Source organism: Glycine max, chromosome 9 (assembly GCF_000004515.6).
Source record: "Glycine max cultivar Williams 82 chromosome 9, Glycine_max_v4.0, whole genome shotgun sequence".
Taxonomy (NCBI): domain Eukaryota; kingdom Viridiplantae; phylum Streptophyta; class Magnoliopsida; order Fabales; family Fabaceae; genus Glycine; species Glycine max.
Window position 1 is genome coordinate 25,590,924 of NC_038245.2, and position 27,022 is coordinate 25,617,945.

General features: G+C 33.8%; 1 pseudogene; it reads left to right on the forward strand.

Annotated features, from left to right (window-relative positions):
- LOC112997768 (protein DETOXIFICATION 33-like) overlaps nucleotides 1–27,022 on the forward strand; it is a 68,211-nt pseudogene that overhangs the window by 35,444 nt on the left and 5,745 nt on the right.

Genomic DNA, 27,022 nt, shown 5'->3' on the forward strand with positions numbered 1-27,022 from the left:
ATTAAAAGGTTAGTGACAGATGGGGTACTCAATACTCTAGATTTTGCTGACTTTAAGACTTGTGTGGGCTGCATTAAGGGTAAGCAGACCAACATGTCTAAGAAAGGTGCTAACAGGAGTTCAAGCATATTAGAAATAATTCATACTGATATTTGTTGTCCAGATATGGATGCACATGGTCAGAAATATTTTATCACCTTTATAGATGATTATTCACGATATATGAATGTTTATTTGCTTCATAACAAATACGAAGCATTGGATGCCTTCAAAGTCTTTAAGGCTGAAGTTGAGAACCAATGTGGCAAGCAAATAAAAATAGTGAGATCAGATAGAGGTGGAGAATACTATGGCAGATATACTGAGAATGGACAAGCACCTGGTCCCTTTGCAAAGTTTCTTCAAGAACATGGGATTGTTGCCCAATACACTATGCCTGGTTCTCCAAATCAGAATGGTGTGGCAGAAAGAAGGAACCGGACATTATTGGACATGGTGCGGAGTATGCTTAGCAACTCCAATCTTCCTAAATCCTTGTGGGCTGAAGCACTAAAGACGGCAGTGTATATATTAAATCGTGTTCCAACCAAGGTTGTCCCAAAGACACCTTTTGAGTTGTTTAAAGGTTGGAAACCGAGTTTGAAACATATGCGCGGTTGGGGTTGTCCGTCTGAGGTGAGAATATATAACCCACAAGAGAAGAAACTTGACCCGAGGACCATTAGTGGGTATTTCATTGGATATGCCGAAAGGTCTAAAGGTTATAGGTTTTATTGTCCACATCATATTACTAGGATTGTGGAATCAAGAAATGCCAAATTTATTGAAAATGATTTGATCAGTGGGAGTGATCAATTGAGGGACTTAGGTTTTGAAATTGATTATATAGAATCTCAACCTTCCACATCAAATGAAAGATTGGTTGTAATTCATACCCCTCAAGTCCAAAGGGATGATGAACAACACATGATTGGCATTCCACAAACTGTTGTTGATAATCCAGTAGATCAAGTTGATCATCAAATTCATGAAAATGATGAACAACCAGTTGAACAACATGATCCCCAAGAAAATGTTGATGCAACATTAAGGAGGTCTACTAGAGTAAGAAAATCAGCTATTCCTAGTGATTATATTGTATATTTGCAAGAATCTGACTATAATATTGGAGCTGAAAATGATCCTGAAACTTTTGATCAAGCCATGAGTTGTAAAGAGTCAAATTTATGGTATGATGCCATGAAGGATGAGATGAGTTCCATGCAGAGTAACAAAGTTTGGAACCTTGTAGAGTTGCCTAATGGGGCGAAGGCCATTGGATGTAAATGGGTCTTTAAGACCAAAAAGGATTCATTAGGCAACATTGAGAGATACAAGGCAAGACTTGTTGCTAAGGGATTTACTCAAAAGGAAGGAATAGATTACAAAGAGACTTTTTCTCCAGTATCTAAGAAAGATTCTCTTCGTATAATCTTGGCATTAGTTGCTCATTTTGACCTTGAGTTGCAACAAATGGATGTGAAAACAGCTTTCCTTAATGGTGATTTAGAGGAGGAGGTTTATATGAAACAACCTGAAGGTTTCTCCTCTAATAGTGGTGAGCATTTGGTTTGCAAGCTTAATAAATCTATATATGGTTTAAAACAAGCTTCCCGTCAGTGGTACCTTAAGTTTCATGGGAAATTTCTTCATTTGGTTTTGATGAAAACCCCATGGATCAATGCATATACCACAAGGTTACTGGGAGTAAAATATGCTTTCTTGTTTTATATGTAGATGATATTTTACTTGCAGCCAATGATCGGGGTTTGCTACATGAGGTGAAACAATTTCTCTCTAAGAATTTTGACATGAAGGATATGGGTGATGCATCTTATGTCATCGGCATTAAGATTCATAGAGATAGATCTCGAGGTATTTTGGGTCTATCACAGGAAACCTATATTAACAAAATTCTAGAGAGATTTCGGATGAAAGATTGTTCACCAAGTGTTGCTCCCATTGTGAAGGGTGATAGGTTTAATTTGAACCAATGTCCAAAGAATGACTTTGAGAAGGAACAAATGAAAAACATTCCTTATGCTTCAGTTGTTGGAAGCCTCATGTATGCTCAAGTATGCACAAGGCCTGACATTGCTTTTGCAGTTGGAATGTTAGGAAGATATCAGAGTAATCCAGGTATTGACCACTGGAGAGCTGCTAAGAAAGTGTTGAGGTACCTTCAAGGGACCAAAGATTACATGCTTATGTATAGACAGACAGACAATCTAGATGTGATTGGTTATTCAGACTCAGACTTTGCTGGTTGTGTTGACTCTCGTAGATCAACATCTGGGTACATTTTCATGATGGCTGGTGGAGCTATTTCATGGAGGAGTGTTAAGCAGTCTTTGACTGCTACTTCTACCATGGAAGCTGAGTTTGTCTCTTGTTTTGAGGCTACATCACATGGTGTATGGCTTAAAAGTTTCATTTCTGGGCTGAAGATAATTGATACTATTTCAAGGCCTTTAAGAATTTTTTGCGATAACTCAGCTGCTGTCTTTATGGCTAAGAATAACAAAAGTGGAAGTCGAAGTAAGCACATCGACATTAAGTACTTAGCCATTAGAGAAAGAGTAAAAGACAAGAAAGTGGTCATTGAGCATATAAGCACTGAGTTGATGATCGCTGATCCTTTAACTAAAGGCATGCCACCGTTTAAATTTAAGGATCATGTAGAAAGAATGGGACTTGGTTCCAATTTATGATTGTATACATATATGTAAAAATTGAAACTTTTATATTATGATATTTTCTCATATTTTGGTGCACATTGACTTATTTGAGAAAAATTATGTTTTGGACCAAGAATAAACATTGGGTTTATTCATGAAGTTTTATTACCACTTTAAGTATACTGCTTGGGAAATTGAGTATATTGTAATACATAGATGATGTTACTCGTTATAAGAGGAACTATCACTATGATTCATATATTCATTTCTTAAGAAGATTGAGCATTAAGTCAAAATGTTTGGACCAAGTGGGAGAATGTAATAATTCATGGTCATAACATTTTGAAATTTTGTAACGCTCATCAGTTTTGAAAGCCATTTTGAATGGTTGTTAATGGATGATAATGGCCAATAAAGAATTGTAACAGCCAATAATGAGTGGTAATGGCTGATAAATGCATTCTTGATGGTAGAATGCCTATATAAGCACATGAATTTGGTCCCTGAGCTCATCCCTTCGAATTCAGTCTTATACACCATCTAGAGAGTGGAAGAGAGAGAGCTTGGAAGAACCAAAACAAGAAACTCTTCATAGCAATGGCTGGAGGTATGTTTTGATCTGTAATTTCCGCATTTTGTTAATAACATGTGTTTCTTTTGTAGTTTGTAATATCACAGGTTAAAATAGATTTGTTCTAACACACATGGCCACCAGCATGCATGCCACGCCACAGCATGGGTTACGTCATCAATATGGGCAGCGGAATACCCATGTATGTGGTTACGCCAGTCCCTCTGGCGGAACAGCCATGATCCATGTGGTTCCGCCAATTCCTCTGGCGAAATACCCGTTATATATATGAGAAAGTTAGAGAGGAAAACTTAGCTTAGTTGTGTGTTTCTATATCTGAGTTGGGTTTTATCTAGAGACTGGTCTACCTTCAACTTTTGTTATTTTTAGGTATTTTTGTGATATCTTTATTTTTAAATTTTTTACATTTTGTCATTTTAATATACGTGTTATCTTTATTTTTAAATTTCTGAGAATCATTTATAATTTTTTTAAAAAATTAAGATTTAATATTAATATTTTTTAGATTTAGATTATTAAATTTTTAAGGGATTAAAATTGATACCAGTTAATCTTTTGTTAATTTTCGGTATATCTCACATTTTAATATTGGTTGTATATGTTAGTTTTAAATCCTCATATGATTTACAAATTATTTTTTAGAATTAAGTTTTCTATTGTAGTATTTTGTAGATTTAGAATATTTAATTTTTAAGTTATTAAAATTGCTCGGAGATGAAGTATTATTATTTTTTGATATGTCTCTTATTTTAATATTGGTGGTATCTTTCATTTTAAAATGATGACATCATTTATATTTTTTTTTTAGAATGAACTTTTAATATGTAGTATTTATTAGATTTAGATTATTTAATTGAAGATTTGTTATTTTTTGGTATGTCTCCCATTTTAATATAGGTGGTAATTTTTTTTAAAATCCTCACATCATTTATATATATTTTTTTAGAATTAACTTATAATCTGTAGTGTATTATTTTTTAGATTTAGAGTATTTAATTTTGAAGTTATTAAAATTGCTTCGAAGGTGAATTTTTGTTAGTATGATTAATTATTTATAAAAAAAATTTGTAGATATATTTTGGTATAAGATGAATTCTGTTATAGCAATCTTATATTTCAATGGAAGGGTATATGAAGAGAATGACGGTATAATATTTGAAGGCAGTAAAAAAGCAATTCAAATTAATCGTGAAATGAGTTATAATGCTTTGGAAAAAAAATAGGAGAAAAAGTAAGGTTAGCAAATAATGAAATTATTTCTTGTATAAGTTGCAAATTTTTAGTTTCAGGAAAATATATTGCGTTACAAATTTGTGATGACGAAGATGTTGAAACTATGATCGAAAGTTTTCGGCAACAAGAACAAATGTCAGTTTTAGAATTATACATAGAAAATGATGTTGTTGGTGGTTATGTGTTTCATTCTGCAAATTCTATTAGATCATGTGGAAATAATTTATCTAATAATGAGTCAGAACCGCCAAGAAATGTAAGCAATTTACATGAGGATGAAGATGAAGATGATGATGATGATTATCTTGTGTCTAATTCATACGTTGAAGACTCTTTAGATGAAGATGATAGTGTTGATGGTATATCTGATACAGATGATGAAGTCGCTGACATGGTTCAACCAGTTACAATTGTTCAACCAAGAGAAAGTATATTTAATTAAATTTTAAAAAGAGTTGAATACATTAATCCTTTTATAACATTTGTATTTAATGATGAATAAAAATTTTGCTGAAATTAACATGAATTTTATTTTGTTACATATTTGGTGTAGATGGAATTCAAAATCCATTTTGGAATGATGTTTTTCATTATAACAATATCAATTGGAGTCATCCTGATGAGGAGGACATTTGCGGTTTGGAGATGCCATGTACTTTTAATGTTGGGCAAGAATTATATGTTGGTATGGATTTTGATAGTAAAGATGCTTTAAAAAATGCACTCAAACAATATGTTATGAAGGTGCATCAAAGTTTTAAAGTTCTTGAAACCAAATCGCACAAATATATCGTTTGTTGCCCAAATAAAAGCGTAGAGTGTCCTTGCCCATTTTATACGAGGGCAATTTTATCTAAAAAACTTATTCATGGAAAGTGATACAATGGGGTGGACCACACACATGTCTAAATATGAGTATGACACAAGATCATGAGAAGCTTGATTCAGATTTCATTGCCACTTGTGTAGTAGGTATGTGTTTTATGTTCATATTATCCTACTTTTGCATTTTTTGGTTATTTAAATTTTCTTATTTTATTAACAAACATGATTAGAGAAGATCCATCAATAAAAGTTTCTTTGATTCAAGAAAGGATAAATAGTGCATTTTCCTATAAGGTTTCATACAAAAATGCATGGATGGAGAAACAAAAAGCGATTGCAATAGAATATGGCGATTGGAAAGAGTCATATGCGAAACTTTCGTCGTGGCTAAAACACATGCAAAATCACTCTCCTAGATCTTATTTTCAAATATTGCATGACGATTTTATTTTTGCAACAAGGTGAGTCATGAACACCGTCAGTTTGATAGAGTATTTTGGACTTTCGGTCAATGCAAAGAGGCTTTTAATTATTGTAAGTTAATCATACAAGTTGATGGCACACATTTATATGGGAAATACTATGGGACCCTGTTGATGGCCACATCACAAGATGGAAATGGTGGTGTTCTTCCTCTAGCATTCGCCATAGTCGAAGGTGAAACGTTAACAGCGTGGTCATGGTTTTTGGCACACTTGCGTAAACACATGACAAATAAAAATGGTATTTGTCTCATATTTGATCGTCACGCGAGTATAAAGTTTGTTGTTACTAACGAACATCTTGGTTGGCAACCTCCCCACGCTTATCATGTTTACTACATCCGACACATAGCAAGCAATTTCAATCCCAAATACAATAATGCCAAACAAAAATAAATGTTGAAGAAATTTGGTAAGATTTAATTTATAATATGATGTTAATTGATGTATCATATATACTTCAAATTGTTGTTGCTAACAAAACCTTCTGATGCAGCCTACACTCCTTGCAAACATACATTTGATCAAAATTTTGAAAAGTTTCGTCAGTTGAGTCCAGCCATATCAACATGGATTGATCGCATTTCAAAGGAAAAATAGAGCATGGCTTATGATAAAGAAGTACGTAGATATGGTCACATGACAACCAACCTATCAGAATGTGTAAATAAGGTATTGAAGGATTGTTACAACCTACCGATAACAGCTTTGGTGAAATCAACACATAGTAGGTGTCAAAATGATGTAAGCTCCATTGGAGCTTATAGGCCTAGGGTCTTTTTCATCAATGGATTCCTTTACTTCTTGGAAGATGAATGGTAGCGGAATGGAGAAGGAAGAGAGAGAGGAGACGCCACTTCAAGGAGAAGATGAGTCTAGAAGAAGCTCACCACAATAGGAGGCCATGGATAAGAGCTTGGAGGAAGAAGGAGATGAATGAAGGGAGAGGAAGAGAAGAGCACGAAATTTTATGCTCTAAAAGAGCTCTAAAATATGAAGTTTAATATTCAAATGATCAAAGTTCAAAAAATGCACATACATGACCTCTATTTATAGCCTAAGTGTCACACAAAATTAGAGGGAAATTTGAATTTCAATTCAAATTTCACTTGAATTTGAAATTGAATTTGTGGAGCCAAACTTTGGAGCCAAAATTTCACTAATTATGATTAGTGAATTTTAGTTATGGTTCAGCCCACTAATCCAAGATCAGTTCCAAGATTCTCCACTAAGTGTGCTTAGGTGTCATGAGGCATGTAAAGCATGAAGGACATGCACAAAGTGTGATTATATGATGTGGCAATGTGATGTAGTAAGAAAATGCTCACCTCCCCCTCTAAAATTTAATTGGATTGAGCTTCTACCAATTCAATTAAATTTATTTCCAACCACACACATCAAATATTCACTTAGTGCATCTGAAATTACAAAACTATCCCTAATACAAAAACTAATCTAGGTGCCCTAAAATACAAGGGCTGAAAAATCCTATATTTCTAAGGTACCCTACCTACATTATGGAGTCCTAAATACAAGGCCCAAAATTAATGAAACATTAATCCAATATGTACAAAGATAAGTGGGCTCATACTTAGTCCATGGGCCCGAAATCTACCCTAAGGCTCATGAGAACCCTAGGGCCTTCTCTTATATCTTTGGCCCAATCTTCTCGGAGTCTTCTATCCAATGTCCCTGGGGGGTAGAATTGCATCATTCCCTCCCCCTTGAAAAGGATTTGACCTCAAATTCAGAGGTTCTTGAAACTCATTAATTCTTTCCTCAACACCTGTAAAAAGAATAAAAACATATGTATTAGTGATGTTGGGTATGTTAGAGTACGGTAAGGACTGAAAACCCCTTTCTTGACCATCTTCCCATGAAGAAACATGGTTCCTCACCAACTCAATGAGTGGTGCTACAAGTATAGAAAAATATGGGACAAACCTTTTGTAAAATTTTGTTAAGTCATGGAAGCCCCAAATTTTCCTTATACTTGGTGGAATGGGCCACTCAGGAATGACCTTTATTCTCTTAGAGTTCATGGGAACCCCTTGATCACTATTTAAAAAATTAAGAAAAGTAATGCAATAAAACATATTTTTTTCTGTATTTTCATGTTGATTATTCCTACCAAAAAGTATGACAAACCTAAGGTGTCCCATATGAGTACCTAAGTTTTATTGAAACTAAAAATAAGAACAAACCTACCTAATGAGTCCCTATGTACACAAATCATGAAGTTGTTGGGTGCACGAGTGATTTCACAAAAGAGGGTTGCACCACTCAAAACATTCATCATACCACCTATTTTAGGGATTTGGTGCCTAATAATACCTATTTTGGGCACCAACAAAGCACAAGGATTTAAGCTCTTGCGAACCAAACCCTCATCCAACAACTCCTTTACTTGAGGAATAAACTCAAGCCCAAAAGGTGTGGCAATGCTAACAAGTGTCTTTTTACAAAGGAGAAAATGTGGAGGTTGTCTAAGAAGGGAAATTTCTTTAATATTTGTTTTTATTTCAAAATGTCTTTCCTTCTTAGCTAACCTCTTGGAGGAGACCCTTACCTCCTTACACTCCTCCTTAACCATTAAAGGTTTTCCTTCTTCTTGGGGGTAGATTTCTTCACTAGATTCTTCCCTTTTTGCTTCTTCACTTTCACTAGAGGAAGGTGAAGTAGCAGCCTCATCTTGGCTACTATAAATGTCTTAGCTCCTCATAATCATGGTTTTCTTGGTGAGACATTGAGAAGTAATGTGTCCTCTTCCAAAGACATTTAAAGCACTTTATAGAGCTAGTCTTTTCTTGCATACTAGCCTTAGGGGGTTGCTTTTCTATTGTCTTCCCCTTATCATCATTGGGCTTAGAAGGTGCTGCCCCTAAGATGCCTAGACCTTGGTCTTTCTTTGGATAAGAATGATAGCCATAAGATTTTAAAGTAGACTTTCTTTTAAGTTTTTGCTCTACCCTTATTTCCCAATCTAAGTAAGCCTTTACATTGTCCTTCCCATGGAAGTATGGGAGTTTAATGTTAGCCTCTTGAGGCTTTCTTTCATTTTCTCTCCTGTGGGAGTGAGGTCTAAGATGTGACCTATGCGTTCCTTCATAATAGTCACAAAGTTCTTCACTTAGGCTCTTGCAAGAGTTATGACTACTACATGAGGCATGCTTTTCTCTTTTCATTTCTTTCATTATTTTTCTTCTTTCTTCCTCTCTTATTTTCTCTCTTTCATCTTGACTTATTTCTTCCAATTTTTTTTCCTTTTTCTTTTCTCACTTGTTTTTCTTTCCACAACTTAAGGGATCTCAACTCATCTAATATCTTATACAAGGGGTCCTTAGGAGTAGAACCCTCACCATTAACACTAGATGAAGAATGAAGACTCATGTTGGTTCCTAAGTTATGGTTCTTTCTTGTTGAGGGTTTGAAAAAAAGGTAAAAGAAACTATGGTTGAAACTAGCCAAAATAAACACTAAAAGAGGTGTGAAAGATAATGTAAAAACTAATTGGTAAAAGGTAAGCTATCTAGGCGGTTTGACAATGGATGGTAAAGGAAATAAGCTATGAAAGTAAACAAGAAATTAAAGTGCAAGAAATGCAAACTAGGCGGATCCTAGGAGTGTTTGGATGACCTCATTTAAGGTTCCCAACAAAACACTCACTATCCTAAGGGAAAATTGCCTAAAATTATTACAGACAAATGGAAGTAGGGTGACCTATTGGAGGCTCCCAACTTACTTCCAATGAAAGGCTTTTTTGTTACAAAATTTGAAAGCAAAGCAAATTTCTAATTACAAAATTACAAAGAAAAAAAGTCCTCAATTGTGGTGGCTATTCTCTCTTTAGTGTTTCACTCAATTTGGAGTGTTCCTTAGTCCAATAGCTCTTAAGGTGGTTGGCCCCTTGCTTCTTGACTCAAATTCTTCAAGATATGGCACCAATCCTCCTTTCTAATTCCCTATATGGCAACTCACAAGCAAGGAAACAAAGAGACAAGTAATAACCAAAGACCAAAAAAATGAAATGAAAGCTAAACCAAAAGAGTTTTAACAAGACAAATTTTCAAGGATTATTCAATAATTAAAGCAATGAAAATCACAAAAAAGCAAGCTAGGACTCAAAACCTAGAATAGCTCTAGAGTAGAGTAGAAAAACTAAAAAAAAAATACTCAAGAAACCTCTAGTTTTGGCACTTGTTTTCACAATAATTTTCAATTGAAATTTCAAAACTAGGATTGGTATAAAATAGGCACCAATTATAGAACAAATTTTGAGCCAAAACAACAAGCACACTTTCCATTCACTTTTTTTTTCCTGGACACTGATTTTTCTGCCAACTTGCGTGATTTTTCTTATTTTTTCCTTTAATCCAAATCGCTTGATTCTTTTTTTATAATTTTTTTCCAGATGTCTAGAAAATTCAGTAAAAATTTCAGCTCTAAAGACGTAGTGACCAATTCCCAGTAATTTATACAATTTCGTATGTTCAAGCTGCCAGCACCAGCGATTTCAACCTAGAAATCAAGAGTAATGTTTATGTTGCTTAAGGCTTGGATAGTTACAATTTGTGTTTGCTTATGCTCAATTATCTTGAATAACACAATTCAAGAGAGCTTAAGACTTATTTGATTCACAAATACAACCACAACTCAACACCACAACTCAACTTCATCATAGGCATCATGTAGGAAACTTAGAAAACAAAAAAAAGAGTTCAACAACAAGACTACTTCTAGGAATTGATTTAGAACATGTTATGAACTAAATAACATGCATGAATTAGACTCAAAATTCAAAAGATAGGCTAAGAATGACAAGAATACATGAACAAATGTATCTACAATTCAATCAACAAAATAAAAATTCAACACAAACTTAGAACATAATGTGATAATTACTATGACTAAACATGACTCTAAGACAACATCGATTAAGTGATTTACACTTAGATTTTTGTGTTTTTTTTTTCTAATCAATATTTTGGAAGAAAATTTAGATCTAAAGGTTCAGCACAAGAATATTATGAATGAAAAATGATAGAACCTAAAATAAACACAAAAACATGATTCAATAGTAGATCTACAAAATTTGAACCATAGAAATGCAAGAACAAGTGTCGATCTAAGATTTAATCGGTTTATTTTTTTTTAATCTACTATAAACAGCACCAAACCACAAGACAATGGAGGATATACATGGAGAATAAGATGAAGAACAAGGAATTAAAGAGAATTCACCAAACAAAAAGATAGAGGAAGCAAAAGAACATCACCTAGATGAAGATACTCTTGATACCACATGATGTAAGCTCCATTGGAGCTTATAGGCCTAGGATCTTCTTCATCAATGGATTCCTTTGTTTCTTGGAAGATGAATGGTAACGGAATGGAGAAGGAAGAGAGAGAGGATACACCACTTCAAAGAGAAGATGAGTCTAGAAGAAGCTCACCACAATAGGAGGCCATGGATAAGAGCTTGGAGGAAGAAGGAGATGAATGAAGGGAGAGGAAAAGAAGAGCACAAAATTTTGTGCTCCAAAAGAGCTCTAAAATCTAAAGTTTAATATTCAAATGATCAAAGTTCAAAAAATGCACACACATGACCTCTATTTATAGCCTAAGTGTCACACAAAATTAGAGGGAAATTTGAATTTCAATTCAAATTTCACTTGAATTTTAAATTGAATTTGTGGAGCCAAACTTTGGAGCCAAAATTTCACTAATTATGATTAGTGAATTTTAGTTATGGTTCAGCCCACTAATCCAAGATCAGTTCCAAGATTCTCCACTAAGTGTGCTTAGGTGTCATGAGGCATGTAAAGTATGAAGGACATGCACAAAGTGTGATTATATGATGTGGCAATGTGATGTAGTAAGAAAATGCTCACCTCCCCCTCTAAAAATTTAATTGGATTGGGCTTCTACCAATTCAATTAAATTTATTTCCAACCACACACATCAAATATTCACTTAGTGCATCTGAAATTACAAAAACTAGTCTAGGTGCCCTAAAATACAAGGGCTGAAAAATCCTATATTTCTAGGGTACCCTACCTACATTATGGAGTCCTAAATACAAGGCCCAAAATTAATGAAACCTTAATCTAATATGTACAAAGATAAGTGGGTTCATACTTAGCCCATGGGCCCGAAATCTACCCTAAGGCTCATGAGAACCCTAGGGCCTTCTCTTGCATCCTTGGCCCAATCTTCTCTGAGTCTTTTATCCAATGCCCTTAGGGGCTAGGATTACATCAGAAAATACTTTGTTGATCGTGGTCGCCAAGCCCAAAGAAAATGAAATGAAGGACAAGTATATTGTTCTAAGGCTGCTAAAGAACTTCAAAAAAATCAAGAACAAGCTTGGTCGCACATCGTCCGCGTCTATGATATCCAGTCAACAAGGTTTGAAGTAGAGGAGACCTTCAATCCTAGAACGCAACATGGCGGACAAAAGTGGGCAGTTAACTTGAATGACCATTATTGTCAATGCGGAAAGTATTCTCTTCTTCATTATCCATGTTCAACATTATTGCTGCTTGTGGTTACGTGAGCATGAATTACTTCCAATATGTAGATGTTGTTTACACAAATGAGCACATCTTAAAAACTTATTCTGCACAATGGTTACCTCTTAGGAATGAAGCGGTTATTCCTCCTTCTAATGAGCCATGGGCACTTATCCCTGATCCAAGTACAATTCGTGCGAAAGGGCGGCCAAAATCAACAAGGATAAGGAATGAGATGGATTGGCTGGAACCATCTGAGCACCAACAAAAATGTAGTAGATGTGGAAGAGAAGGAGACAACAGACGTGGATGTCCAATGCAATCTCAATGTGAAATTTGTTAAATTAATTTATTTATGTATTTTGTTTGTCTACTTGAATGAAATGGAACGTATCATTGATCAGTTTGTTTTTTAAATTAGTTATTATTATATTTATGTGTGTGCCATAAATTTGATCATTTGGTTAATATTCATAACGTAAATGATAATACAAGTCTAAAATTTAAATTAAAAACATACAAAAAAAATTTAAATACTAAAAAGAAAATCAATCGTCTTGATGTCGGTGATGACGTGAGGATGTGCCGCATGGACGATCCCATCTTCGTGCCTATCTATCAGGATTTATTCTATCACGGTGGCCCTCCTTTTCATGCTGGTCAGCCTCAAGAGAAAATTGGTGACACAAATCAACACCTAATAATTCATCCATATTAGGTATTGTTCTGGGTACATTCCATTAAGTAGTACCTAATGGGGCATTAGGTGTTTCAATTGGAACATCATGTTGCTGTGAAGGGGTCATAGTAGGCCATGAAAAATTCGCATGTGTCTCCGCAACACCACCTAATGAATGTTTGCTTGCAGAAGTATCACTTTGATGAGCTTCGAATGGATAGTGATACATCTGTGTCGATTACTAAGAAAATGTTGGTAGTGTGTAATACATTCCATGGCCACGCTTTGCCATCTGTGGGTACAAATATGGTTTGGCTTCAACTGTCTCACTTTGTCTGGCTATGCCTATAGTTTCAACACTTGATTGGAGAATATTTAACTGTTGGGCTGGAAATTCATGTTCTGTTGCTAGACCATGTGATAGAGGTTCAGTTATTCTCTCTTGCTCTTCAGATAAAATTGTTATTTTCTCCACATATGGCACTAGATCATCAACTGTCCATGTATTTCTCCCTTGTGGCGACACCATGTATTGTAACGTCTCTGCAACTTCAACCTGCAATTATTACGTGTTCAAATTCATGAACTCAAATTTTATAAATTATTTGAAGTTAAATATGACAAAAAAAAATAAAAAATATCAGCGTCGCCATGTTTGCATTTTTAGGGTCAACAAATATCTTTTTTTTTACGCCTATACCACATCATATAGTCAGAGTTAAAGCTCAGTAGACCTTCTTGTCGAAGATAAGCGTCAACCCTAAAATCAGTCTGATTGTTCCATTGATTGATCATTGGGCCTAACAGTTGCCCCCAATTTTCATCATGTTTTCCTTTCAAAGTTATACCATGAATATTAAATGGTTGTGAAAGAGAACGTGGAATTGGTTGTTGCATGCCAAATTGTCTCAAAACTCTATCAGGTTGGTGTCACTCAATGACTTGGAAACAAATTAGTGGCATCACCGCGCACCATGCAACACTTTCAACTAAACAAATTGGAGGCAACACTGACATAACATTTGCTGAGTAAGGCTCCCAGAAAAACTGCAGATAATTCCAATTTTGATTAATTTCAATGAAATATGAAATGCCAAATTGTTATTTAACCAATAAATTTAAATGTTCTTACCTCATGTCGTTTCATAATATCTAGTTTGTAACGAAAAAGTATCAAATCATCATTACCAATATGTTGATTTTCCCATCGCAGCCACCTAAAAAAAAATCATAAATTAACATAACTTACATTATTAATTATTTTAAAATCAAATCTATTTTTTTAGACAAGTAACCTGTGTCCAAGTGATTTTTTTTCTATTATGGGATGAGTCCTTCTTGGAGCCAGAGTTCCACATCGTTCCCATGCCCACATTTGTATTAAGATGCACATACATCTAATTGATTTAGTTTTATAATTGGTGGCGCTGCACATCTCTCTATATAAATAACCAAATACAACAGATCCCCATGAATACGTGCTGCACTCTCTAAAGTCCCGTAAAAATTGCAAGTATCTTACCGAAACTTTGTTACTGCTTTTGTCAACAAATAAGACACCTCCAATGAATCGAAGGATTCATGCACGGGTAAACCTTTCTACCTGTTCTAAATTACCGCCATGGTTACTTAAATCTGGAAAATGGTGAGCCAACCAACTTAATTTAATCATACTGCCTTGAAGTTCACCTTCTTCTGATCTGACTCCTAACAATTCTTCACATAAATTAGTCCAACTAAGGTTTGTTGGACCAATTAACGGTGACCTATCCACACAGAGACCTAATAAAACAGAGACATCTTGAAGAGTAATAGTACACCATCCGCATCTCATGTGAAAAGTATGTGTTTCTGGCCTCCATCTTTCTATCAAGGCAGTGATTAATGTTGCATCCAATAAAAACCAGATTAACGAAGTAGAGGAATAATCTCTTCTGGTACTTCTTCTTAACCTTGATATGTGGGGACAACTCTTTTAATATGTAATTTTCTATCTTCTTCCTCATTCCAAATATGCTTATCTTGCATCCACAACACGTCCATCAACAGGACCAGAATTAATTGAAATATTTGATGAACATGACAAAGAAGAAGCCATTAATACTGCACCACAAAATTGTGTTTAGTTTAAAAAATTAATCTTGTACTCTAAAGAAAAAATTATTCCTACTTATTCATATTCAAATATATTTAAATAAAGATAATATTAATACCAAATTCTGGTCATAAGGCTCGTCAAAATACACTCAGGATTGCAATTTCAACATCTCAATTAAAATTAGTATTAATATTAAAAAATATAAAAAATTATATCATGACAAAAAATTTCATTCAAATTTTACACTAAAAATAATTACAAAAGATTAAATATAGATAATATTTTTTAAATGCACCTACCTAATATTATCGATAATTTTTTTTATAACAAATGACATTAATTTATTTTTACACTACAAATAAGTACAAAAAATTAAAAACACATAGTATTTTTTAAACACACATAACCTAATACTATCTATAATTTTTTTTATGACAAATAAGATTGAATTATTTTTATATTAGAAATAACTACGAAAAATTTTACACATATATTTTTTAAGCGCACCTACATAATACTATCTATAATTTTTTTTATAACAAATGACATTAATTTATTTTTACACTAGAAATAAGTACAAAAAATTAAAAACAGATAGTATTTTTTAAACGGACGTAACCTAATATTATCTATAATTTTTTTTTATAACAAATAACATTAATTTATTTTTACACTAGAAATAATTACAAAAATTTAAACACATATATTTTTTTTAACGCACCTACCTAATACTATCTATAATTTCTTTTATAACAAATAACATTACGAAAATTTAATCACAAACATTTTTTTAACACTAGATATATGCATCAAAAATTAAACACATATAGTATTTTATAAACGGACTTATCTAATACTATCTACAATTTTTTTATAACAAATAAAATTAATTTATTTTTACACTAACCATAACTACGACAAATTAAACAACCTACCTAATATTATCTATTTTTTTTTAAACACATCTACCTACTACTATCTATAACAAATAACATTAGATTATTTTTACATTATAAAATACTTTAGAAAATTAAATACATCTATCTAATACTATCTAATATTTTGTTGAATTCACTTATATTTTATTTTAAATATAATTACTAACTAAAATAATTACAAAAAATTAAATATAAATTCTAATTATATTACCTGGTTGAAAATTTAAGTAATATAATTACTAACTAAAAGAATTACTAGCTAAAATTCAATAATAATAATATGAAAATTTAAGTCATACCTATTGAAGCTTTCAATAACATCACCAACAATTTTTTTTTCAAGCACCACAAACTCTAACTCAAACTCACAAAACTCAAACAGAAGAGAATGTGTATTTGGTGGATATTCTAGGCGCAAACAGCCGTATTTAAACGCAAAGGGAAGAGGATGACTTCCCCTATTACGCTAAAAAAAAAATTAAAACCTATTCTGAAATCCTGAAAATATCAGCCATGGTCAATTTTTCTTCATTATTTCTGCAAACCCTATACTTGAACCCTAACAAAAAGTACAAAGCCATGCATGAACCCCTATACTGAACCTACCCTTGTGCATGTTACTGTTGCACTACACGGGTTGTATCTCGCCAGTATCACTGGCAGAACCAATGGACCAAGGCCATCCCGCAACCTCGATTGGCGGAACCAATGGACCAAGTGTATCCTGCAACCTCGACTGGCGAAACCAACTTAAAGTGATCTCGCCAATTTGACTGGCAGAACCAAGCATGCATGAATGGGCTAGCGATGATGGATGGATGGCATGGGGGTATCTCGCCAGTGCAATTGGCGGAACCCTTTGGGTTGCTTTACGCCAGCACCACTGGCGGAACCATGCATGCATAGGAAATTACGAAAACAAGGGTTCCGCCAGTCCAAGTGGCGGAACACCTTTATAAAATAAACCCTCCCCGGAAATTCTTTCAAAACAGACCCCCTACGGTAAATTGTTTATAAAAGGAACCCGCTTACCTCATTTTGCCCCATATCATTCTAAACTTATTACTTTAGGAGACAAAAATACTACCCCCTCCTCCCAAAGTAATAAACGTGTTAAATTATTTTACACAGACGAAACAATAATAAATGACAATGATAATTTTATAAAATTAATCTTATATTATTATTAATATATTTATAAATTTTATTACTCACCATTAATATATAAGAAATCTGAGTGGAAAATATAATATTACATTAAAAAAGTTAAAATAAGAGTTATTTTAAGATAATTTTTTTTACATGATAATTATAATAGGATCGAGAAACTAACAATTATTTTTCTTTATTCATGAAAATTGAGCTCAAATACATTGAGGATTTCAATCTTGCACCTTCCAATCTTTTAAAAATCCTAAATTTTCCTTTTCATATTATATTATCTGGAATAGGCCTTTCATAATAATAAAAAAAAGTTTTCATAGTAGGTGTTGCATATCAGCAAAAAATAACTTTCGAAATTGACATTTCGTAATAGTAAAAAATAACTTCCAAAATAGGTATTATATAACAATAAAAAATAACTTTGTTATATGGAATAAGCGTTCGGGAGGAAGTGTTCTATAAATGGTAAATTAGGTTTAGTTTGATAATTTAGTTATAATTACTGTAAGTTATTAGTATTGTACGTTAGGTTTAGTTTTAGTTATAAGTATTTTAAGTTATTAGTTTTGTATGTTAAATTAGTTTTACTTGTGGTCCAATTGTAAGTTATTATTTAAATATATTTAAATTTTCTATGCTAGGTTAGTTATATGATACTTTGTATTAATTTTGTATATATATTGTATTAATTTTTGGGAGCAAATATATATATTATGTTATTTATTTAAATTTATGTTTGCATGTAATTTAATTTATTTAACTTTGATTTTTAAAATAAGTATCCCATGATAATAAAAAATAACTTTAAGAATAAACATTGCAATAGTAAAAAAAAATAGTTTAACATTTTCAAATAAAAAAGAAAGTGCAGGATACACATGAGAGAGTACAACATTCAAATCCCAATACATCATCTTATGTGGTCCAGAGTCCTCTTGGGCCTTGGCAATTATTCCCCCCTAAATTTCAACAGTGAGTCGTATACATAAAAAATTAATTTGTTATTAAAATAGGCAATCGTGCATGTGCACTATGCAGCTGGTACAAGTAGAACGATAAATGTTGGACATTTTAGTGTAATTGATCTCTTTATTATGTTAAAATAAGAGTGCACGCTTGTTTTAATGTAATAACGAGATGTTCGGTTTAGGCAAATTTTGGAAATTACATGGAAGTGACTTTCAGGAAAAGGCAATTTTTAAAAAAGATAAAACTTCCATCAACTGCCAAAAACCACCTGTTCATCAACCGCCAAAAACCACCTGTTCTTTGATCATAAATAATCATTCTGGTTCAGAAAGTATTACGGGTGACAAAACATACAAGACCAAAACAAAACTCTTGAATTATAATCTTCTGATTTTATCCGATTGAACAATTTTGGTTGAACCCCGAAATTTGATTTAATCTGAAAGTGTTATACACGACTTCAGATTTATCCAGTATTATCTCGATTTTCAAATTAACCAACAAAAGATTGAATCAAATTTTTTTCGAGATGATGAACGATAGTTCAAAGATGACAAGCAAGTTTGCGAAGTTGGACAAGTTTGAAGGGCAGGATTTCAGAAGATGGCAGAAGAAGATGCACTTTCTCTTGACAACATTGAAGGTGGTGTATGTGTTGAGTACACCAATGTCGGTGTTTATGGAAGACGAAACTCTGGATCAAACAAGGAAGCGTTTGAAATGGGAGAACGACGATTACATTTGTCGGGGACACATTCTGAACGGTATGTCTGACTCTCTCTTTGATATTTATCAAAATGTTGAGTCTACTAAGGAATTATGGGACTCTCTTGAATCCAAGTATATGGCAGAAGATGCCTCAAGTCACAAATTCTTAGTTAGTAATTTCTTTAATTACAAAATGATTGATTCGAGGCCTGTTATGGAACAATATAATGAACTGCAGCGGATTTTGGGTCAGTTTACTCAACATGATTTGAAAATGGATGAATTTATTGCAGTTTCATCTATAATTGATAAACTGCCTTCTTCTTGGAAAGACTTCAAGCATACCTTGAAACATAAGAAGGAAGAGTTGACTCTGGTTCAACTCGGTAGTCATTTCATGGTTGAGGAGTCGCTGAGGGCTCAGGAAATTGACTAAGTCAATGATAAAAACGTAGTAGGTTCCTCTTCCGTTAATATGGTAGAGGAAAGTGGAACAGTTAAGCAAAATTACAATGCTAAAGGTAACAAACGAAAATTTCAAGGAAATAAGAACAAAGGTCCAAACAAACAGACAAAATTGTCATGTTGGAAGTGTGGGAAACCTGGTCATTTAAAGAGGGATTGCCGGGTGTTCAAAGGAAAGAACAAGGCTGGTCCAAGTGGGTCTAATGATCCTGAAAAGCAACAAGGTCAGATTGTAGTGAATAATTTAATTTGAATACGAATTCAAATTATGTATCACTAATATCTTATGCATTCTATGTGCAGGATGATGACGTTGCTTGGTGGTTTGATTCGGGAGCAACAAGCCATGTGTGCAAAGATCGTCGTTGGTTCAAGGAATTTAGACCAATCGATGATGGCTCTATTGTGAAGATGGGCAATGTTGCAACTGAACCAATCCTAGGATTAGGTTGTGTGAATTTAGTTTTTACTTCCGGAAAAAGTTTGTATTTGGATAATGTCTTATTTGTACCTGGTATTCGTAAGAACTTATTGTCTGGTATGGTTTTAAATAATTGTGGTTTCAAGCAAGTACTTGAAAGTGACAAGTACATCTTGTCAAGACATGATTCGTTTGTTGGATTTGGTTATCGTTGTAATGGAATGTTTAAATTAAACATTGATGTTCCTTTTGTTCATGAATCTATTTGTATGGCCTCGTATAGTTCTATAACTAATATGACAAAATCAGAAATTTGGCATGCTAGATTAGGACATGTTCATTACAAAAGATTAAAAGATATGCCAAAAACAAGTATGATTCCTCCTTTTGATATGAACATTGAAAAATGCAAAACTTGCATGTTGACCAAGATCACTAGGAAACCTTTTAAGGATGTTAAAAGTGAGACTAAAGTCTTAGACCTTATTCATAGTGATTTGTGTGATTTGCATGCTACTCCATCATTAGGTCATAAAAAATATCTTGTTACTTTTATTGATGATGCATCAAGGTATTGTTATGTATATTTATTAAATACAAAAGATGAAGCTCTTGATAAATTTAAAATTTATAAGAAAAAGGTAGAACTTCATCAAAATGGGCTAATCAAAACTCTTCGTACGGATAGGGGAGGTGAGTATTATAATCCGGTTTATTTTCAATCTACTGGAATAATACATCAAACTACAACTCCCTATACACCACAACAAAATGGTGTAGCCGAAAGGAAGAATAGAACCTTGAAAGAAATGGTGAATTCCATGTTATCCTATTCGGGTTTAAGTAAAGGATTTTTGGGTGAGGCTATGTTGACAGCCTGTTACTTGTTGAACCGAATTCCTAACAAAAGGAATAAGGTTACCCCATATGAACTTTGGCACAAAAAGACACCAAATTTGAGTTATCTCAAAATTTGGGGATGTAGGGCTGTAGTCAGGCTTACAGAACCTAAAAGGAAAACCATAGGTGAAAGAGGTATAGATTGCATATTTATTGGATATGCTGAACATTCTAAAGCATATAGATTCTATGTGCTAGAATCTAATGATTTTGTTGTTGTGAACTCGTTTATAGAGTCACAGGATGCTATCTTTGATGAACAAAGGTTTACATCTATACCTAGGCCAAAGGACATGAATTCCATGTCGAAAGTCTCAGTTAATATTGAGGATATACCTTCAACTAGTACTGAAACTAGAAAGAGTACGAGAGTAAGAAAGGCTAAGTCATTTGGTGATGACTTTCAACTCTATTTGGTTGAAGGGTCAAGGAATGATATTGAATTTCAATATCAATATTGCCTTAATGTTGAGGAAGACCCAAAGACTTTTAGTGAAGCAATGGCTTCAAGGGATGTTGTATTCTGGAAAGAAGCAATCCAAAGTGAGATGGATTCCATCATGCAAAATAATACCTGGAAATTGGTTGACTTACCTCCTGGATGTAAGCCATTAGGATGTAAGATAATATTTAGGAGAAAGATGAAAGTGGATGGTACTGTTGACAAGTACAAAGCCAGATTGGTTATCCAAGGCTTTAGGCAAAAGGAGGGTATTGATTTTTTCGATACATATGCTCCTGTTGCTAGGATATCCACTATTAGACTGTTGTTAGCACTTGCTGCTATCCACAATCTGGTGATTCACCAAATGGATGTGAAAACTGCATTTTTAAATGGTGAATTGGATGAAGAGATATACATGAAACAACCTGAAGGGTTTGTTATGCCAGGAAATGAAAATAAGGTGTGTAAACTGATGAAATCTCTTTATGGCTTGAAACAAACGCCTAAACAATGGCATCAAAAATTTGATGAGGTTGTGTTGTCTAGTGGTTTTGTTCTAAACCAAGCAGATAAATGTCTATACAGCAAGTTTGATACTCATGGCAAATGAGTTATCATTTGTCTGTATGTAGACGTCATGTTGATCTTTGGTACCGACCAAGATCAAGTTGATGAAACTAAGGCATTTTTGTCTTCTAAGTTTGATATGAAAGATATAGGGGAGGTGGATGTGATCTTAGGAATAAAGATCAAACGTGGAAACAATGGCATTTCCATCTCTCAATCACATTATATTGAGAAGATATTGGAGGAATTTAATTTTAAAGATTGTTCTCCGTAAGTACTCCCATTGATCCTAACCTGAAGCTATTACCTAATAAAGGTGTAGCAGTGTCTCAACTTGAACACTCAAGGGCAATAGGATCACTCATGTATGCAATGATTAGTACTAGGCCTGATATAGCTTATGTTGTTGCTAAACTTAGTAGGTTTACAAGTAATCCCAGTTCTCATCATTGGCAAGCTATGAATAGAGTATTCAAGTACTTAAAGGGAACCATTGACTATGGTTTGACATATACTGGATTTCCTTCAGTTATTGAAGGTTACTCTGATGCAAGTTGGATAACCAATATGGAAGATTACATCCACAAGTGGTTGGGTATTCCTCCTTGGAGGAGGTGCTATCTCTTGGGCATCCAAGAAACAGACCTGCATTACAAATTCAACAATGGAATCTGAATTTGTAGCTTTAGCAGCAGCTGGTAAAGAAGCTGAGTGGCTAAGTGATATGAACCCTCATGGCACAAGGGCTGACTTAGGATCGTCTAGGATTAAACCTTGATGGAAAATGCGGAAATTGATTAAGGAAAGGATGGAAAATAAGGTGGCTAATTTCGTGGGTCTTAATAAGGTGGTTCTTGGCATAAAATGGATGAATGGGATGGTAAAACGTAGGTTAAGTGGTGGCTGGACAGAAATATAGAAATGGCAATAACTGAAGCTACAGGGCTCCAAATGAGGTGATTCCAAAACGAGGTGAAAGGTCTCGTTTTGAATTTCAATTTAAAGAATCACTTAATTTGAGTGCATAAAATGGGAGTTATGGCCACGAGATAATTCTGGGCAGAGGTGGATTTTCTGGAATTGTGGTTTGAAAGAACAAGGGTGATGATGAAAGGAAGGAAAGAATCACTCTTTCCAGCGAGGGCAACGCACAAAGGTTGTGAAAGTCCTTTGATACAGCCAAGGTGTTCTTGAATCACTCAAGAATTTAGGAGAATCACTCTCACTAAGATAAAAGAGATAAACTCTAATTTTCTGAATAAAACTCAACTTGTGTTTATTGATAAAATGGTTCAGCTTATATAGAAGCTTTACAGCAGATTTTAGTAATGACCCACTAACCTAGAATTAAAATAACTTAATGCCATTAACCTAGGGAATTAAAAAAAACTTAATGGCTGAGTGTAACTGAAATTGTGGCAACCAAAAGTCACCCCCAACAGCCAACAAGTCAGCCACCATTTGGTCTCCCAAAAGGCTGATGCCTAGGTTGCCAATTGGGCCCTTATTACAACTTGAACTAAACCTAACTAAAGCCCTTTTAATTGATTAACCCAAAACATATTTTTGGTCAGCCAACTTTACAAGGATTGGGCCATTATTTAGACAAACTAAACACTCTAAAAATTGAGACAAAGTGGTGTCATTTAGTCCTCCTCCATTTGGGCCATGATACAACTCACAACCTTGGACTTTACTCCTTGAAACTTGGGCTTGTATTCAAATAGTATGGACAACACTTGTTGAAGAGCTTCCTTGGCTTTCTTTGCTCTAGCCCTTGTCTTAGGTCCTCCAAGTCCTTCAAGTGGATCCTTGCCCTTGCTCTTGGTCATGTCCTCATCACTAAGAAATCTGATTTCGATTGTGGCCCAAACCTATACCTCCCATGTCTATCAGGTGCGATAGTCAGGCTACTTTGGCTAAGGCATATAGTCAAGTGTATAATGGGAAGTCTAGACACTTGGGTGTTAGACACAACATGGTTCGGGAGTTAATCATGCATGGTGTGATATCAGTGGAATTTGTGAGAACTTAGCATAATTTGGCCGATCATTTAACCAAAGGGTTAAGTAGAGATCTCATGAAAAGGTCGGCTGTGGGATTAGGATTAAAGTCCATCTGAAATCTCTTATGTTAAGATACCTAATTTCCATCTAATATGACATTAGGTGCTGAATTCAATGTGGAAAGCTTAACATGTAGAGATTGGAACACATCATCGAAAGTATCCCAAAAGGTATGTGTTCGGTTCTGTAAGTTAAGGAGGTTGAAGTATAACTCCTCAATGGTTCTTTTGAAAAATTGCATTTGCAGGTGCAAGAAAGAAAAGGACTACCTATATAAGCATGAAGTTTAGCCGCTTCAAGAAGCTGGGACTTGGCTTTGATATGCTTATGAAGGATATGGACACAGGCTAGTAAACTAGTGTCGAGCAAGAGTAATGTTATAAACTATTGTGCAGATTATCTTCATGTATTCATTATGAATAGAAAGGGTTCAATCCTTAGTGACACCCTGATATTCGAATATTTGAAACGTGTAATTTGCTAAGATGAAATTCAATCGTCACGATATTTCATCTATGTAGTAGTTTGTGGTATGTTATGACTTTGGTGATTTGATCGGTAATTACACTAAAATGGGGGAGGTTTGTTGGACATTTTAGTGTAATTGATCTCTTTATTATGTTAAAATAAGAGTGCACGCTTGTTTTAATGTAATAACGAGATGTTCGGTTTAGGCAAATTTTGGAAATTACATGGAAGTGACTTTCAGGAAAAGACAGTTTTTAAAAAAGATAAAACTTCCATCAACCGCCAAAAATCACATGTTCATCAACCGCCAAAAACCACCTGTTCTTTGATCATAAATAATCATTCTGGTTCAGAAAGTATTACGGGTGACAAAACATACAAGACCAAAACAAAACTCTTGAATTATAATCTTCTGATTTTATCCGATTGATGGTTGAACCCCGAAATTTGATTCAATCTGAAAGTGTTATACACGACTTCAGATTTATCCAGTATTATCTCGATTTTCAAATTAACCAACAATAAATGCATGTACTAATCCTATTACATGAGAATGAGACTTTTTCATTTAGCGTAGGATAATTTTAATTCAAAACTACTTAAATATTGGGGAGAGTAAGTTATTGTCAATGAAGGTTTTTAAATAGAGTAAGTTACTTTTTTCTTTAAATCGAAATCTTAGCTGATTTCATTCATAATGATAGAAACAGTACATGAAGGAATTTGATAAAAAAAAAAAAAAAAAGCATGGCTATTAGAATGAACCATGATGCTCTTGGCAGAAGATGAGTGACATGATTGGTTTGTCGCTTTACAAAATTCTCTTCTGAGTTTGGAAAAAACTTTAGACAATCTTTATATTTATTTAATAAATTTTTTAAACCAAAAAGTAGCCTGTTGTAGTTTGCGAAATGCCATCTACCACGATCTTGCTATCTAGCTCAAAGTCTATGTCTCGATCATCTCTAATATAGATGCCTACACCAAAACCTTGATGTTTTGGTTGAATAATGTTGCGTTGATGTTGCATTTTACTCACCTCGGTTTGGTTTGAACCAATGATTGAGAGGGCAAATTGCCCTAATGGGGTTTTTTTTAAAAACTATTTCTCATAATGGGTCTGTTTCTAAACAATTTACACGATGGGTATGTTATTTTACGTAAAAAACATGTAATTCGTCAATGATACTGGCGAAAAGCTCCTGCGTACAACACGTGGCAAAAACGTCACTACCACTGGCGATTCCAAGCAATGGATATAGCCAGTCTCACAGGCGATTTGCACAGCAGGCTAGGCTCACTTTTTATGAAAATTGTTTACAAGGGAATGCAAAGCAAGGGCCTCTGTTCTGTGGCATGTTCTTCATTATGTGGCTTTTTTCTATTGGCAACTGCTTTTATACTCTTGATAACAGTAACAACTTATTACTTTAAATCTAAAACAAGTGTAGTAAAAACAGAAATGACAAAATAAATATATAATATTGATTACTATTATATTTTATTTTTCTAATTATTGAAATTTATTTTAGTTTCTTATTTTCTTCTTACATAAATACTATACAAAAGTTATTCAAACATAATGTAAGCCTCAATTATTTCTGCTGAGTTGTTAGTGCTTAATCCCCTCCATCCATCCATCGACCCTTGTCTATCCAGAAAAAGAGTCTGGATTGGAAAATGGGCCAATTACCGGTTGAAATTTAGTTGAAATTTATTAAAAATCATCAATTTTATAAATATTATATCTCATTAAATGATTTACTCTGGTGGTTTAGACGTGAGATTTGTCATAATTTATTGAAATGTTTACACATTAAAATTTCTTTTTATTATAATTATAATTATTATTATTATGAGCACATTGTATTTATTTACTTGTACTTTATTTTTGTAGGGAAATTTGCTCTGTGGATGATACCTCAGTTGTTTGCATACGCCATAAACTTTTCAATAGTAAAGTTCCTACAGGCACAGCACAGAGGAAAGTGCTGGTGATGTTATGGATATCAGTAGTTGTTTTGGTGCTGCACACATTTTTTAGTTGGTTTCTTATATTTAAGCTTGGATGGGGCCTAATTGGAGCAGCAATTACTCTCAACACATCATGGCGGGTCATTGTGATTGCACAATTGTTGTACATTTTCATCACTAAGTCAGATGGAGCTTGGAGTGGGTTTACATGGCTAGCATTTTCGGACATGTTTGGTTTTGTAAAGCTTTCTTTGGCTTCAGCTGTTATGTTATGGTATTTTTCTCTAGCTAACTTCATTTTGCATTGGACTTGATTATATATATTTATATTTGCTGAAATTAAATATGGTGTTAAATGTGAACTCTTGCAGCTTGGAGTTTTGGTATTTGATGATACTGGTGGTGATAACAGGGCGTTTGAAAAATCCTCTAATACCAGTTGATGCCATATCTATCTGGTAAAAATTTCTCTACCCTCCCTCTTCAGTCCCTCCCAATTCACTTTGTGTTGGAGAAGTTGAAACTTGAAAATATAACGGGTTAAAAGTTTTTTTTACCGTTAGTTCCTATTTATTAAATTTTATTTGTTTTTAGTCTTCAAAGATTACAAAAATGTTATGTTTTGAGTCCTTGATTAGAGATTAAAAATGCATCGTTTTTTTATTCAATATAAAGATTAAAAAATAAATAAGGAATAAAACAAATGAAGAAAATAACAAACATTCATAATTTCATATAGCAAAAATATAGAATAAATGATAAATTTAATTTTTGATATTGTGATTTGTTGTTAGTGTAA